This window comes from Schistocerca gregaria, chromosome 11 (genome assembly GCF_023897955.1).
Source record: "Schistocerca gregaria isolate iqSchGreg1 chromosome 11, iqSchGreg1.2, whole genome shotgun sequence".
Taxonomy (NCBI): Eukaryota; Metazoa; Arthropoda; class Insecta; order Orthoptera; family Acrididae; genus Schistocerca; species Schistocerca gregaria.
The window spans coordinates 119,561,547-119,578,910 of record NC_064930.1 but is presented as its reverse complement, the minus strand read 5'-3'; positions in this window follow the sequence as shown (position 1 = coordinate 119,578,910).

The window sequence follows — 17,364 nt, the reverse complement described above, 5'->3', positions numbered from 1 at the left end:
GAAGGTTCATTTGTGTTTTACTATGATGCTTTTAGTCTCTCCGGATACCGCATCACTAGACATAATTTTGCAGAGGATAAATGTAACCGTGTCAGAGAGAAGAGAGGCCAATGTGACGATCTGGCTTTAGGTCGATTCGATAACAAATGACGAAAACGGACGGATTCTCAGGTTTTTACTACATATGAACACTTTTCACATTCTCTCGGGCAACGCAGCTGCTAGTCCTCCTTTGATGCAAAATCTTAAGGTCCTAGCTCATGTCCAATTCCCCAAAGCCAGCTAAAAAGTCAATAATCGATATCTAAAACGTTATTGTACCACTTCTTACTGACAATTACATCAACTTGGAAGTTTCATCTGTGTTCTACTATGGTGCTGTTAGTGTCTCCGCATACCGCAGCACGCGACATAGCTTTGCAGACGATAAATGTAACCTTTTCAGAGAGGAGAGCGTCCAATGTGACGTCCTGGCTTTAAGTCGATTTGATAAGAGATTACGAAAACGGACGGATTTCTCAGGTTTTTACTGCATATGAACACTTTGCACATTCTCCCGTGCAACGGAGCATCTAGTCCTCCGTTGATGCAAAATCTTAAGGTCCTAGCTCATGTCCAAGGCCCCAAAACCAGCTAAAAAGTCAACAATCGATATCTAAAACGTTATTTTACTACTTCTTACTGGCTATTACATCAACTTAGTAGTTTCATCTGTGTTCTACTATGGTGCTGTTAGTGTCTCCGCATACCGCAGCACGCGACATAGCTTTGCAGATGATAAATGTAACAGTTTCAGAGAGAAGAGCGACCAATGTGAGGATCTGGCTTTAAGTCGATTTGATAAGAAATGACGAAAACTGACGGATTTCTCAGGTTTTTACTACATATGAACACTTTTCACATTCTCCTGTGTAACGCAGCTGCTAGTCCTCCTTTGATGCAAAATCTTAAGGCCCTAGCTCATGTCCAAGGCCCCAAAGCCAGCTAAAAAGTCAATAATCGATATCTAAAACGTTATTGCACTACTTCTTACTGGCAATTACTACAACTTAGAAGCTTCTTCTGTGTTCTACTATGGTGCTGTTAGTGTCTCGGCATACCGCAGCGCGCGACATAGCTTTTTAGGCGATAAATATTACCGTTTCAGAGAGAAGAGCGGCCAATGTGACGCTCTGGCTTTAAGTCGATTTGATAAGAAACGACGCAAACGGACGGATTTCTCAGGTTTTTACTACATATGAACACTTTTCACATTCTCCCGTGCAACGCAGCTGCTAGTCCTCCTTTGATGCAAAGTCTTAAGGTCGGAGCTCATGTCCAAGACCCCAAAGCCAGCTAAAAAGTCAATAATCGATATCTAAAACGTTATTGTACTACTTCTTACTGGCTATTACATCAACTTAGAAGTTTCATCAGTGTTCTGCTATGGTGCTGTTAGTGTCTCCGCAAACCGCAGCACAAGACATAGCTTTGCAGACGATAAATGTAACCGTTTCAGAGAGAAGAGCGACCAATGTGACGATCTGGCTTTAAGTCGATTTGATAAGAAAAGACGAAAACGGACGGATTTCTCAGGTTCTTAATACATATGAACACTTTTCACTTTCTCCCGTGCAACGCAGTTGCTAGTTCTCCTTTGATGCAAAATCTTAAGGTCCTAGCTCATGTCCAATTCCCCAAAGCCAGCTAAAAAGTCAATAATCGATATCTAAAACGTTATTGCACTACTTCTTACTGGCAATTACATCAACTTGGAAGTTTCATCTGTGTGCTACTATGGTGCTGTTAGTGTCTCCGCATACCGCAGCACGCGACATAGCTTTGCAGACGATAAATGTAACCTTTTCAGAGAGAAGAGCGTCCAATGTGACGTCCTGGCTTTAAGTCGATTTGATAAGAAATTACGAAAACGGACGGATTTCTCAGGTTTTTACTACAGATGAACACTTTTCACATTCTCCCGTGCAATGCAGCTGCTAGTCCTCCTTTGATGCAAAATCTTAAGGCCCTAGCTCATGTCCAAGGCCCCAAAGCCAGCTAAAAAATCAATAATCGATATCTAAAACGTTATTGCACTACTTCTTACTGCCAATTACTACAACTTAGAAGCTTCTTCTGTTTTCTACTATGGTGCTGTTAGTGTCTCGGCATACCGCAGCAAGCGACATAGCTTTGTAGGCGATAAATGTTACCGTTTCAGAGACAAGAGCGCCCAATGTGACGTTCTGGCTTTAAGTCGATTTGATAAGAAATGACGAAAACGGACGGATTTCTCAAGATTTTACTACATATGAACACTTTTCACATTCTCCCGGGCAACGCAGCTACTAGTCCTCCTTTGATGCAAAATCTTAAGGTCCTAGCTCATGTCCAATTCCTCAAAGCCAGCTAAAAAGTCAATAATCGATATCTAAAACGTTATTGCACTACTTCTTACTGGCAATTACATCAACTTGGAAGTTTCATCTGTGTGCTACTATGGTGCTGTTAGTATCTCCGCATACCGCAGCACGCGACATAGCTTTGCAAACGATAAATGTAACCTTTTCAGAGAGAAGAGCGTCCAATGTGACGTCCTGGCTTTAAGTCGATTTGATAAGAAATTACTAAAACGGACGGATTTCTCAGGTTTTTACTACAGATGAACACTTTTCACATTCTCCCGTGCAACGCAGCTGCTAGTCCTCCTTTGATGCAAAGTCTTAAGGTCCTAGCTCATGTCCAAGACCCCAAAGCCAGCTAAAAAGTCAATAATCGATATCTAAAACTTTATTGTACTACTTCTTACTGGCTATTACATCAACTTAGAAGTTTCATCTGTGTTTTACTATGGTGCTGTTATTGTCTCCGCATACCGTAGCACGCGACATAGCTTTCCAGACGATAAATGTAACCGTTTCAGAGTGAAGAGCGATCAATGTGACGATCTGGCTTTAAGTCGATTTGATAAGAAATGACGAAAACGAACGGATTTCTCAGGTTTTTACTACATATGAACTTTTTTCACATTCTCCCGTGCAACGCAGCTGCTATTCCTCCTTTGATGCAAAATCTTAAGGCCCTAGCTCATGTCCAAGGCCCTTAAAGCCAGCTAAAAAATCAATAATCGATATCTAAAACGTTATTGTACTACTTTTTACTGGCTATTACATCAACTTAGAAGTTTCATCAGTGTTCTACTATGGTGCAGTTAGTGTCTCCGCATACCGCAGCACTGGACATAGCGTTGCAGACGATAAATGTAACCGTTTCAGAGAGAAGAGCGACCAATGTGACGATCTGGCTTCAAGTCGATTCGATAACAAATGACGAAAACGGACTGATATCTCAGGTTTTTACTACATAAGAAGACTTTTCACATTATCCCGTGCAACGCTTCTGCTAGTCCTCCTTTCATGCAAAATCTTAAGGTCCTAGCTCATGTCAAAGGCATCTAAGAAGGGTAAAAAGTCAATAATCGATAACTAAAACTTGAATTGTACTGCTTCTTACTGGGTATTAGATCAACTTAGAAGCATCTTATGTGTTCTGCCATGCTGCTTTTAGTCTCTCCGCATACCGGAGCACGCGACATAGCTTTACAGACGATAAATGTAACCAATTCAGAGAGAAGAGAGGCCAATTTGACGATCTTACTTTAAGTCGATTCGATAACAAATGATGAAAACGAACGGATTTCTCAGGTTTATACTACATATGAACACTTTTCACACCCTCCTTTGCAACGCGGCTGCTAGTCCTCCTTTCATGCAGAATCGTAAGGTCCTAGCTAATGTCCAAGTCACCAAAGAATCAAAAATCGATAACTAAGTCTTGAATTCTACTGCGTCTTACTGGCTATTAGATCAACTTAGAAGCATCTTATGTGTTCTGCCATGCTGCTTTTAGTCTCTCCGCATACCGGAGCACGCGACATAGCTTTGCAGACGATAAATGTAACCGTTTCAGAGAGAAGAGCGGCCAATTTGACGATCTTACTTTAAGTCGATTCGATAACAAATGACGAAAATAAACGGATTTCTCAGGTTTTTACTACATATGAAACCTTTTCACATTCTCCCGTGCAACGCGGCTGCTAGTCCTCATTTCTTCAAAAATCTTAAGGTTCTAGCACATAACCAAGGCAGCAAAGAAGGGTAAAAAGTCAATAATCGGTAACTAAAATTTGAATTGTACTGCTTCTTACTGGCTATTACTTCAACTTAGAAGCTTCTTCTGTGTTTTACTATGGTGCTTTTAGTGTCTCCGCATGCCGCATCACGCGACATAGCTTTGCAGACGATAAATGTAGCCGTTTCAGAGAGAAGAGCGGCCCATGTGACGTTCTAGCTTTAAGTCGATTCGATAACAAATGGCGAAAACGTACGGATGTCTCAGGTTTTTACAACATATGGACACTTTTCACATTCTCCCGTGCAACGAGCCTGCTAGTCCTCCTATCATGCAAAATCGTAAGGTCCTAGCTAATGTCCAAGTCACCAAAGAATCAAAAATCGATAACTAAATCTTGAATTGTACTGCGTCTTACTGGCTATTAGATAAACTTAGAAGCCTAATATGTGTTCTGCTATGCTACTTTTAGTCTCTCCGCATACCGGAGCACGCGACATAGCTTTGCAGACGGTAAATGTAACAGTTTCAGAGAGAAGAGCGGCCAATGTGACGATCTAATTTTAAGCCGATGAGATAACAAATGCCGAAAACGGACTGATTTCTCAGGATTTTACAACATATAAACACTTTTCACACTCTTTCGTGCAACGCGGTTGCTAGACCTCCATTCATGCAAAACGTTAAGGTCCTAGCTCATGTCCAAGGAATCAAAGAAGAGAAAAACTCAATAATTGATAGCTATAACTTTAATTGTACTACTTCTTATTGGCCAATACATCAACTTCGAATCTTCATCTGTGTTCTACTATGGTGCTTTTAGTGTCTCCGTATACCGCAGCACGCGACATAGCTTTGCAGACGATAAATGTAAGCGTTTCAGAGAGAAGAGCGGCCTATGTGGCGATCTGGCTATTAGTCTATTCGATAACAAATGACGAAAACGGACGGATTTCTCAGGTTTTTACTACATATGAAACCTTTTCACATTCTCCCGTGCAACGCGGCTGCTAGTCCTCCTTTCATGCATAATCTTAAGGTCCTGACTCATGTCCAAGGCCCCAAAGAAGGGAATAACGTCAATAATCGATAACTAAAACTTAAATTGTACTGCTTCTTACTGGCTATTACATCAACTTAGGAGCTTCTTCTGTGTTCTACTATGGTGTTTTCAGTGAACCCGCATACCGCGGCACGCGACATAGCTTTGCAGACTATAAATGTAACCGTTTCAGAGAGAAGAGCGGCCAATGTGACGATCTGCTTTAAGTCGATTCGATAACAAATGGCGATAACGGACGGATTTCTCAGGTTTTTACTACATATGAACACTTTTCACATTCTCCCGTGCAATGCAACTGATAGTCTTCGTTTCATTCAAAATCTTAAGGTCCTAACTTATGTCCAAGGCACCAAAGAAGGGTAAAAAGTCATTAATCGATAACTAAAGCTGGAATTGTACTGTTTCTTACTGGCCATTACATCAGGTTAGAAGCTTCTTCTAAGTTGTACTATGGTGCTTTCAGTGTCTCCGCATACCGCAGCACGCGACATAGCTTTGCAGACGATAAATGTAACCGTTTAGCGAGAAGAGCGGCCAATGTGACGATCTGGCTTTAAGTCTATGCGATAACAAATGACGAAAACCGACGGATTTCCAAGGTTTTTGCTACATATGAACACATTTCATATTCTCCCGTGGAACGCGGCTGCTATTGATCCTTTCATGCAAAATCTTAAGGTCCTAGCTTATGTCCAAGGCACCAAAGCCGGCTAAAAAGTCAATAATCGATAATTAAAACTTGGTTTGTACCACTTCTTACTGGCTAATACATCAACTTAGAAGCTTCATCTGTGTTCTACTATGGTTCTTTTGGCGTCTCCGCATACCGCAGCACGCGACATAGCTTTGCAGACGATAAATGCATCCGTTTCAGAGAGAAGAGTTGAAAATGTGGCGATCTTGCTGTAAGTCGATTCAGTAACATATGATGAAAACGGACGGATTTCTCAGGTTTTTACTACATATGAACACTTTTCACATTCTCCCGTGACACGTGGCTGCTAGTCCTCAATTCATGCAAAATCTTAAGGGCCTACCTCATGTCCAAGGCACCAAAGCCGGCTAAAAAGTCAATAATCGATAACTAAAACTTGAATTGTACTACTTCTTACTGTCTATTACATCCACTTAGAAGCTTCATCTGTGTTCTACTATGGAGCTTTTAGTGTCTCCGCATGCCGCAGCACGTGACTTAGCATTGCAGACGATAAATGTGACCGTTTCAGAGAGAAGAGCGGCCAATGTGACGATCTGGCTTTATGTCGATTCGATAACAAATGACGAAAACGGATGGTTTTCACAGATTTTTACTACATGTGAACACTTTTCACATTCTCCCGTGCAACGCGGCTGCTAGTCCTCCGTTCATGCAAAATCGTAAGGGCCTACCTCATGTCCAAGGCACCAAAGCCGTTTAAAAAGTCAATAATCGATAGTTAAAACTGGAATTGTACCACTTCTTACTAGCTAATACATCAACTTAGAAGCTTCATCTGTGTTCCACTATGGTGCTTTTAGTGTCCCCTCATACCGCGGCACGCGACACAGCTTTGCGGACGATAAATGTAACCGTTTCAGAGAGAAGAGCGGCCAATATGACGATCTGACATTAAGTCGATTGGATAACAAATGACGAAAACGGATGGATTTCACAGATTTTTATTACATGTGAACACTTTTCACATTCTCCCGTGCAAGGTGGCTGCTAGTCCTCCTTTCATGGAAAATCTTAAGGTCCTAGCACATATCAAAGGCACCAAAGCTAGGTAAAAAGTCAATGATCGATAACTAATACTTGAATTGTACTACTTCTTACTGGTTATTACATCAACTTAGAAGCTTCATCTGTGTTCTACTAAGTGCATTTAGTGTTTCCGCATACCGCAGCACGCGACATAGGTTTGCAGACGATAAATGTAACCGTTTAGAGAGAAGAGCGGCTAATGTGACGATCTGGCTTTAAGTCGATTCCATAACAAACGACGAAAACGGACGGATTTCTCAGGTTTATACCATATATGAACACTTTTCACATTCTCCCGTTCAACGAGGCTGCTACTCCGCCTTTCATGCAAAATCTTAAGTACCTAGCTCATGTCCAAGGCACGAAAGAGGGGTGAATAGTCAATAATCGATAACTAAAACATGAATTGTACTACTTGTTACTGTGTATCACACCAACGTAGAAGCTTCATCTGTGTTATACTATGGTGCTTTTAGTGTCTCTGCACACCGCAGCATGCGACACAGTTTTGCAGACGATAAATGTAACCGTTTCAGAGAGAAGAGCGGCCAATGTGACGATCTGGCTTTAAGTCGATTCGTTATGAAATGACGGAAACGGACGGATTTCTCAGGTTTTTACTACATATGAACACTTTACACTCTCTCTCGTGCAACGCGGCTGCTAGAACTCCTTTCATGCAAAATCTTAAGGTCCTAGTTCATGTCCAAGGCACCGAAGAACGGTAAAAAGTCAATAATCGAAAACTAATGCTCGAATTGTACTGCTTCTTACTGGCTATTACATGCACGTAGAAGCTTCATCTGTGTTCTGCTATGGTGTTTTTAGTGACGCCGCATACCGCAGCGCTCGACATAGCTTTGCAGACGAGAAATGTAACCGTTTCAGAGAGAGGAGCGGCCAATGTGACGATCTGGCTTTAAGTCGAAACGATAACAAATGACGAAAATGGACGGATTTCTCAGGTTTTGACTTCATATGAACACTTTTCACAATCTCCCGTGCAAAGCGACTGCTAGTCCTCCTTTAATGCAGAATCTTAAGGTGATAGCTGATGTCCAAGGCACCAAAGCCGGCTAAAAAGTCAATAATCCATAGCTAAAACTTGAATTGTACTACTTCTTACTGGCTATTACATCACCTTAGAAGCTACATCTGTGTTCTACTATGGTGTTTTTAGTGACGCCGCATACCGCAGCGCTCGACATAGCTTTGCAGACGATAAATGTAACCGTTTCAGAGAAAAGAGCGGCCAATGTGGCGATCTGGCTTCAAGTCGATTCGAAAACAAATGACGAAAACGGACGGATTTCTCAAGTTTATGCTACATATTAACACACTTCACATTCTCCCTTGCAACGCGGCTGCCAGTCCTCCTTTCATGCTAAATCTTACGGTCCTAGCTAATGTCTAAGGCACCAAATCCATCTAAAAAGTTAATAATCGATAAATAAAACTTGAATTGTACTGCTTCTTACTGCCTATTACATCTACTTAGAAGCCTCTTATGTGTTCTGCTATGCTGCTTTTAGTGTCTCCGCATACTGCAAGCACGCGACATAGATTTGCAGACGATAAATGTAACCGTTTCAGAGAGAAGACCGGCCAATGTGACGATTTATCTTTAAGTCGATTCGATAACAAATGTCGAAAACGGACGAATTTCTCAGGTTTTTACTACATATGAACGCTTTTCACATTCTCCAATGTAACGCGGCTGCTAGTTCTCCTTTCATGCAAAATCTTAAGGTCCTAGCTCATGTCCAAGGCACCAAAGAAGGGTAAAATTGCAATAATCGATAACTAAAACATGAATTGTACTGCTTCTTACTGGCTATTAGATCAACTTAGAAGCCACTTATGTGTTCTGCTATTCTGCTTTTAGTCTCTCCGCATACCGGAGCACGCGACATTGCTTTGCAGACTATAAAAGTAAACGTTTCAGAGAGAAGAGCGGCCAATGTGACGATCTAGCTTTAAGCCGATGAGATAACAAAAGACGAAAACGGACGGATTTCTCAGGTTTATGCTACATACGAACACGTTTCACATTCACCCATGCAACGTGGCTCCCAGTCCTCCATTCAGGCTAAATCTTAAGGTCCTAGCTCATGTCCAATGCACCAAAGTAGGGTAAAAAGTCAATAATCGATAACTAAAACATGAATTTACTACCTCTTACTGGCTATTACATCAACTTAGAAGCTTCATCTGTGTTCTACCATGGTGCTTTTAGTGTCTCCGCATAACGCAGAGCGTGACATAGCTTTGCAGACAATAAATGTAACCGTTTCAGAGAGAAGAGCGGACAATGTGACGATCTGGCTTTAAGTCGATTCGAAAACAAATGACGAAAACGGACGGATTTCTCAGGTTTATGCTACATATGAACACTTTTCACATTATCCCTTGCAACGCGGCTGCCAGTCCTAATTTCATGCAAAATCTTAAGGTCCTAGCCCATGTCCAAAGCACCAAAGAAGGGTAAAAAGTCAATAATCGGTTAGTGAAACGTGAATTGTACTACTTGTTACTGGCTATTACATCAACTTAGGACCTTCATCTGTGTTCTACTATGGTGCTTTTAGTGTCTATGCATACCGCAGCACGCGACATAGCTTTGCAGACGATAAATGTAACCGTTTCATATAGAAGAGCGGCCAATGTGACGATCTGGCTTTTAGTCGATTCGATAACAAATGACGAAAACGGACGGATTTCTCAGGTTTTTACTACATATGAACACTTTTCACATTCTCCCGTGCAACGCGGCTACGAGTCCTCCTTTCATGCTAAATCTTAAGATCCTAGCTCATTTCCAAGGCAGCAAAGATGGGTGAAAAGTCAATGATCGAAAACTAAAACTTATTACTGGCTATTACATAAACTTAGTAGCCTATTATGTGTTTTGCTATGCTGCTTTTAGTGTCTCCGAATACCGCAGCACGTGACATAGCCCTACAGACGATAAATGTAACCGTTTCAGAGAGAAGAGCGACCAATGTGACGATCTGGCTTTAAGTCGATTTGATAAGAAATGACGAAAACGGACGGATTTCTCATGTTTTTACTACATATGAACACTTATCACATTCTCCCGTTCAACGCAGCTGCTAGTCCTCAATTGATGCAAAGTCTTAAGTTCTTAGCTCGTGTCCAAAACCCCAAAGCCAGGTAAAAAGTCTATAGTAGATATCTAAAACGTTATTGTACTACTTCTTACTGGCTATTACATCAAGTTAGAAGTTTCATCAGTGTTCTACTATGGTGCTGTTAGTGTCTCCGCATACCGCAGCACGCGACATAGCTTTGCAGACGATAAATGTAACCGTTTCAGAGAGAAGAGCGACCAATGTGACGATCTGGCTTTAAGTCGATTTGATCAGAAATGACGAAAACGGATGGATTTCTCAGGTTTTTACTACACATGAAAACTTTTCACATTCTCCCGTGCAACGCAGCTGCTAATCCTCCTTTGATGCAAAATCTTAAGGTACGAGCTCATGTCCAAGGCCCCAAAGCCAGCAAAAAAGTCAATAATCGAAATCTAAAACGTTATTGTATTACTTCTTACTGGCTATTACATCAACTTAGAAGTTTCATCAGTGTTCTTCTATGGTGCTGTTAGTGACTCCGCATACCGCAGCACGTGACATAGCTTTACAGACGATAAATGTAACCTTTTCAGAGAGAAGAGCGTCCAATGTGACGTCCTGGCTTTAAGGCGATTTGATAAGAAATTACGAAAACGGACGGATGTCTCAGGTTTTTAACTGCATATGAACACTTTGCACATTCTCCCGTGCAACGAAGCATGTAGTCCGCCTTTGATGCAAAATCTTAAGGTCCTAGCCCATGTCCAAGGCCCCAAAGCCAGCTAAAAAGTCAATAATCGATATCTAAAACGTTATTGTACTACTTCTTACTGGCTATTACATCAACTTAGAAGTTTCATCTGTTTTCTACTATGGTGCTGTTAGTGTCTCCGCATACCGCAGCACGCGACATAGCTATGCAGACGATAAATGTAACCGTTTCAGAGAAAAGAGCGACCATTGTGACGATCTGGTTTTAAGTCGATTTTATAAGAAAAGACGAAAACGGACGGATTTCTCATGTTTTTACTACATATGAACACTTTTCACATTCTCCCGTGCAACGCAGCTGCTAGTCCTCCTTTGATGCGAAGTCTTAAGTTCCTAGCTCATGTCCAATGCCCCAAAGCCAGCTAAAAAGTCAATAATCGATATCTAAAACGTTATTGCACTACTTCTTACTGGCAATTACTACAACTTAGGAGCTTCATCTGTGTTCTACTATGGTGCTGTTAGTGTCTCGGCATACCGCAGCACGCGACATGGCTTTGTAGACGATAAATGTTACCGTTTCAGAGAGAAGAGCGACCAATGTGACGATCTGGCTTTAAGTCGATTTGATAAGAAATGACGAAAACGAACGGATTTCTCAGGTTTTTACTACATATGAACTTTTTTCACATTCTCCCGTGCAACGCAGCTGCTAGTCCTCCTTTGATGAAAGGTCTTAAGGTCCTAGCTCATGTTCAAGACCCCAATGCCAGCCAAAAAGTCAATAATCGATATCTAAAACGTTATTGTACTACTTCTTACTGGCTATTACATCAACTTAGAAGTTTCATCAGTGTTCTACTATGGTGCTGTTAGTGTCTCCGCATGCCGCAGCACGCGACATAGCTTTGCAGACGATAAATGTAACCGTTTCAGAGAGAAGAGCGACCAATGTGACGATCTGGCTTTAAGTCGATTTGATAAGAAATGACGAAAACGGACGGATTTCTCATGTTTTTACTACATATGAACACTTTTCACATTCTCCCGTGCAACGCAGCTGCTAGTCCTCATTTGATGCAAAATCTTAAGGTCCTAGCTCATGTCCAAGTCCCCAAAGCCAGCTAAAAAGTCAATATTCGATATCTAAAACGTTATTGTGCTACTTCTTACTGGCTATTACATCAACTTAGAAATTTCATCTGTGTTCTACTATGGTGCTGTTAGTGTCTCCGCATACCGCAGCACGCGACATAGCTCTGTAGACGAGTAATGTAACCTTTTCAGAGAGAAGAGCGTCCAATGTGACGTCCTGGCTTTAAGTCGATTTGATAAGAAATTACGAAAACTGACGGATTTCTCAGGTTTGTACTGCATATGAATACTTTTCTCATTCTCCCGTGCAACGGAGCATCTAGTCCTCCTTTGATGCAAAATTTTAAGGTCCTAGGTCATGTCCAAGGCCCCAATGCCAGCTAAAAATTCAATAATCGATATCTAAAACGTTATTGTACTACTTCATACTGGCAATTACATCAACTTAGAAGCTTCTTCTGTTTTACTATGGTGCTGTTAGTGTCTCGACATACCTCGGCACGCGACATAGCTTTGCAGGCGATAAATGGTACCGTTTCACAGAGAAGGGCGGCCAATGTAACGTTCTGGCTTTTATTTGATTTGATAAGAAATGACGAAAACGGACGGATTTCTCAGGTTTTTACTACATATGAACACTTTTCACATTCTCCCGTGCTACGCAGCTGCTAGTCCTCCTTTGATGCAAAATCTTAAGGCCTAGCTCATGTCCAAGGCCCCAAAGCCAGCTAAAAAGTCAATAATCGATATCTAAAACGTTGTTGTACTATTTCTTACTGGCAATTACATCAACTTAAAAGCTTCTTCCGGGTTCTACTATGGTGTTGTTAGTGTCTCGGCATACCGCAGCACGCGACATAGCTTTGCAAGCGATAAATGTTACCGTTACAGATAGAAGAGCGGCCAATGTGACGATCTGGCTTTAAGTCGATTTGATAAGAAATGACGAAAACGAACGGATTTCTCAGGTTTTTACTACATATGAACACTTTTCACATTCTCCCGTGCAACGCAGCCGCTAGTGCTCCTTTGATGCAAAATCTTAATGCCGTAGCTCATGTTCAAGGCCCCAAAGCCAGCTAAAAAGTCAATAATCGATATCTAAAACGTTATCGTGCTACTTCTTACTGGCTATTACATCAACTTAGAAGCTTCTTCTGTATTCTACTATGGTGCCCATATTGTCTCCGCATACCACAGCACGCGACATAGCTTTGCAGACGATAAATGTAACCGTTACAGAGAGAATAGCGGCCAATGTAACGTTCTGGCTTTAAGTCGATTTGATAACAGATGAGGAAAACGGACGGATTTCTCAGGTTTTTACTACTTATCAACACTTTTCACATTCTCGCCTGTGCAACGCAGCTGCTAGTCCTCCAATCATGCGCAAATCTTAATGTCACAGCTTATGTCCAAGGCACGAAAGACGGCTAAATAGTCAATAATCGATAACTAAAACTTGAATTGTACTACATCTTACTGGCTATTACATCAACTTAGAAGCTTCTTCTGTGTTCTACTATGGTGCTTTTAGTATCTCTGCATACCGCAGCAATCGACATAGCTTTGCAGACGATAAATGTAACCGTTTCAGAGAGAAGAGCGGCCAGTGTGACGATCTGGCTTTAAGTTGATTCGATAACAAATGACGAAAACGGACGGATATCTCAGGTTTTTACTATATATGAACACTTTTCACATTCTCCCGTGCAACGCAGCTGCTAGTCCTCCTTAGATGCAAAATCTGAAGGTCCTACCTCATGTCCAAGGCCCCAAAGCCAGCTAAAAAGTCAATAATCGATATCTAAAACGTTATTGTACTACTTCTTACTGGCAATTACATCAACTTAGAAGCTTCTTCTGTGTTCTACTATGGTGCTGTTAGTGTCTCGGCATACCGCAGCACGCGACATAGCTTTGCAAGCGATAAATGTTACCGTTTCAGATAGAAGAGCGGCCAATGTGACGATCTGGCTTTAAGTCGATTTGATAAGAAATGACGAAAACGAACGGATTTCTCAGGTTTTTACTACATATGAACACTTTTCACATTTTCCCGTGCTACGCAGCTGCTAGTCCTCCTTTGATGCAAAGTCTTAAGGTCCTAGCTCATGTCCAAGACCCCAAAGCCAGCTAAAAAGTCAATAATCGATATCTAAAACGTTATTGTACTACTTCTTACTGGCTATTACATCAACTTAGAAGTTTCATCTGTGTTCTACTATGGTGCTGTTAGAGTATCCGCATACCGCAACACGCGACATAGCTTTGCAGATGATAAATGTAACAGTTTCAGAGAGAAGAGCGACCAATGTGACGATGTTGCTTTAAGTCGATTTGGTAAGAAATGACGAAAACGGACGGATTTCTCAGGTTTTTACTACATATGAACACTTTTCACATTCTCCCGTTCAACGCAGCTGATAGTTCTCCTTTGATGCAAAATCTTAAGGTCCTAGCTCATGTCCAAGGCCCCAAAGCCAGCTAAAAAGTCAATAATCGGTATCTAAAACGTTATTGTACTACTTCTTACTGGCTATTACATCAACTTAGAAGTTTCATCTCTTTTCTACTATGGTGCTGTTAGTGTCTCCGCATACCGCAACACGCGACATAGCTTTGCAGACGATAAATGTAACCGTTTCAGAGAGAAGAGCGACCAATGTAACGTTCTGGCTTTAAGTCGATTTGATAAGAAATGACGAAAACGGACGGATTTCTCAGGTTTGTACTACATGTGAACACTTTTCACATTCTCCCGTGCAACGCAGTGCTAGTCCTCCTTTGATGCAAGATCTTAAGGCCCTAGCTCATGTCCAAGGCCCCAAAGCCAGCTAAAAAATCAATAATCGATATCTAAAACGTTATCGTGCTACTTCTTACTGGCTATTACATCAACTTAGAAGCTTCTTCTGTATTCTACTATGGTGCCTATATTGTCTCCGCATACCACAGCACGCGACATAGCTTTGGAGACGATTAATGTAACCGTTACAGAGTGAATAGCGGCCAATGTAACGTTCTGGCTTTAAGTCGATTTGATAACAGATGAGGAAAACGGACGGATTTGTCAGGTTTTTACTACTTATCAACACTTTTCACATTCTCGCATGTGCAACGCAGCTGCTAGTCGTCCATTCATGCGCAAATCTTAATGTCACAGCTTATGTCCAAGGCACGAAAGACGGCTAAATAGTCAATAATCGATAACTAAAACTTGAATTGTACTACTTCTTACTGGCTATTACATCAACTTAGAAGCATCTTCTGTGTTCTACTATGGTGCTTTTTGTATCTCTGCATACCGCAGCACTCGACATAGCTTTGCAGAGGATAAATGTAACCGTTTCAGAGAGAAGAGCGGCCAGTGTGGCGATCTGGCTTTAAGTCGATTCGATAACAAATGACGAAAACGGACGGATATCTCAGGTTTTTACTATATATGAACACTTTTCACATTCTCCCGTGCAACGCAGCTGCTAGTCCTCCTAAGATGCAAAATCTGAAGGTCCTAGCTCATGTCCAAGGCCCCAAACCCAGCTAAAAAGTGAATAATCGATATCTAAAACGTTATTGTACTATTTCTTACTGGCTATTACATCAACTTAGAAGCTTCTTCTGTGTTCTACTATGGTGCATTTATTGTCTAAGCATACCACAGCACCCGACATAGCTGTGCAGACGATAAATGTAACCGTTACAAAGAGAATCGCGGCCAATGTAACGTTCTGGCTTTAAGACGATTTGATAACAGATGAGGAAAACGGACGGATTTCTCAGGTTTTTACTACTTATCAACACTTATCACATTCTCCCGAGCAACGCGGCTGCTGGTCCTCCTTTCATGCAAAATCTTAATGTCCTAGCTCATGTACAAGACACCAAAGACGGCTAAAGGGACAATAATCGATAACTAATACGTGAATTGTAATACTTCTTACTAGCTATTACATCAGCTTAGAAGCGTCTTCTGTGTTCTGCTATGGTGTTATTTGTTTCTTCGCATATCGCATCACGCGTCATAGCTTTGTAGACGATAAATGTAACCGTTTCAGAGAGAAGAGCGGCCAACGTGACGTTCTGGGTTTAAGTCGATTCGATAACAAATGACAAAAACGGACGGATATCTCAGGTTGTTACAACATATGAACACTTTTCACATTCTCCCGTGCAACGCGTCTGCTAGACTTCCCTTCAAGCAAAATCTTAAGGTCCTAGCTCATGTCCAAGGCACCAAAGAAGGGTAAAAGGTCAATATTCGATAACTAAAACTTGAATTGTAGTGTTTCTTACTGGCTATTACATGAACTTAGTAGCTTCTTCTGTGATCTGCTGTGGTGCTTTTAGTGTCTAGCCCATACCGCAGCACACGACACAGCTTTGCAGACGATAAATGAAACCGTTTCAGAGAGAGGAGTGGCCAATGTAACGATCTGGCTTTAAATCGATTTGATAACAAATGACGAAAATGGCAGATGTCTCAGGTTTTTACCACATATGAACACTTTTCAAATCACCCGTGCAAAGCGGCTGCTAGTCCTTCATCATGCAAAAACTTAAGGTCCTAGCACAAGTCCAAGGCGCCAAACCCGTCTAAAAAGTCAATAATCGATTACTAACACGTGAATTGTACTACTTCTTACTGGCTATTACTTCAACTTAGAAACTTCTTCTGTGTTCTACTATGGTGCTTTTAGTGTCTCCGCAAGCCGCAGCACGCGACATAGCTATGCAGACGATAAATGTAACCGTTTCAGAGAGAAGAGCGGGCAGTGTGACGATCTGGCTTTAATTCGATTCGATAAGAAAAAACGAAAACGGCCCGATTTCTCAGGTGTTTACTACATATAAACACTTTTCACATTCTCCCGTGCAACGTGGCTGCCAGACTTCCCATCAAGCAAGCACCAAAGAAAGGTAAAAGGTAAATAATCAATAACTAAAACTTGAATTGTACTGTTTCTTACTAGCTATTACGTCAACTTAGAAGCTTCTTCTGTGTTCTACTATGGTGCTTTACGTGTCGAGCCCATACCGCAGCACACGACATAGCTTTGCAGACGATAAATGAAACCGTTTCAGAGAGAAGAGCGGCCAATGTGACGAACTGGCTTTAAGTCGAATGGTTAACAAATGACGAAAACGGACGGATTTCTCAGGTTTTTACTATATATATATGAACACTTTTTACATACTCCCGTGCAAAGTGGCTGCTAGACATCCCTTTATGCAAAATCTTAAGGTCCTAGCTAATGTCCAAATCACCAAAGAAGGGTAAAAGGTCAATAATCGATAACTATAACTTGAATTGTACCATTTCTAACTTGCTATTACATCAACTTTGAAGCTTCTTCTGTGTTCTGCTATGATGCTTTTAGTGTCTCGCGCATACCGCAACACGCGTCATAGCTTTGCACACTATAAATATAACCGTTTCAGAGAGAAGAGCGGCCAATGTGACGATCTGGCTTTAAGTCGATACGATAACAAATGACGAAAACGGACAGACTTCGCAGGTTTTTACTACTTATGATCACTTTTCA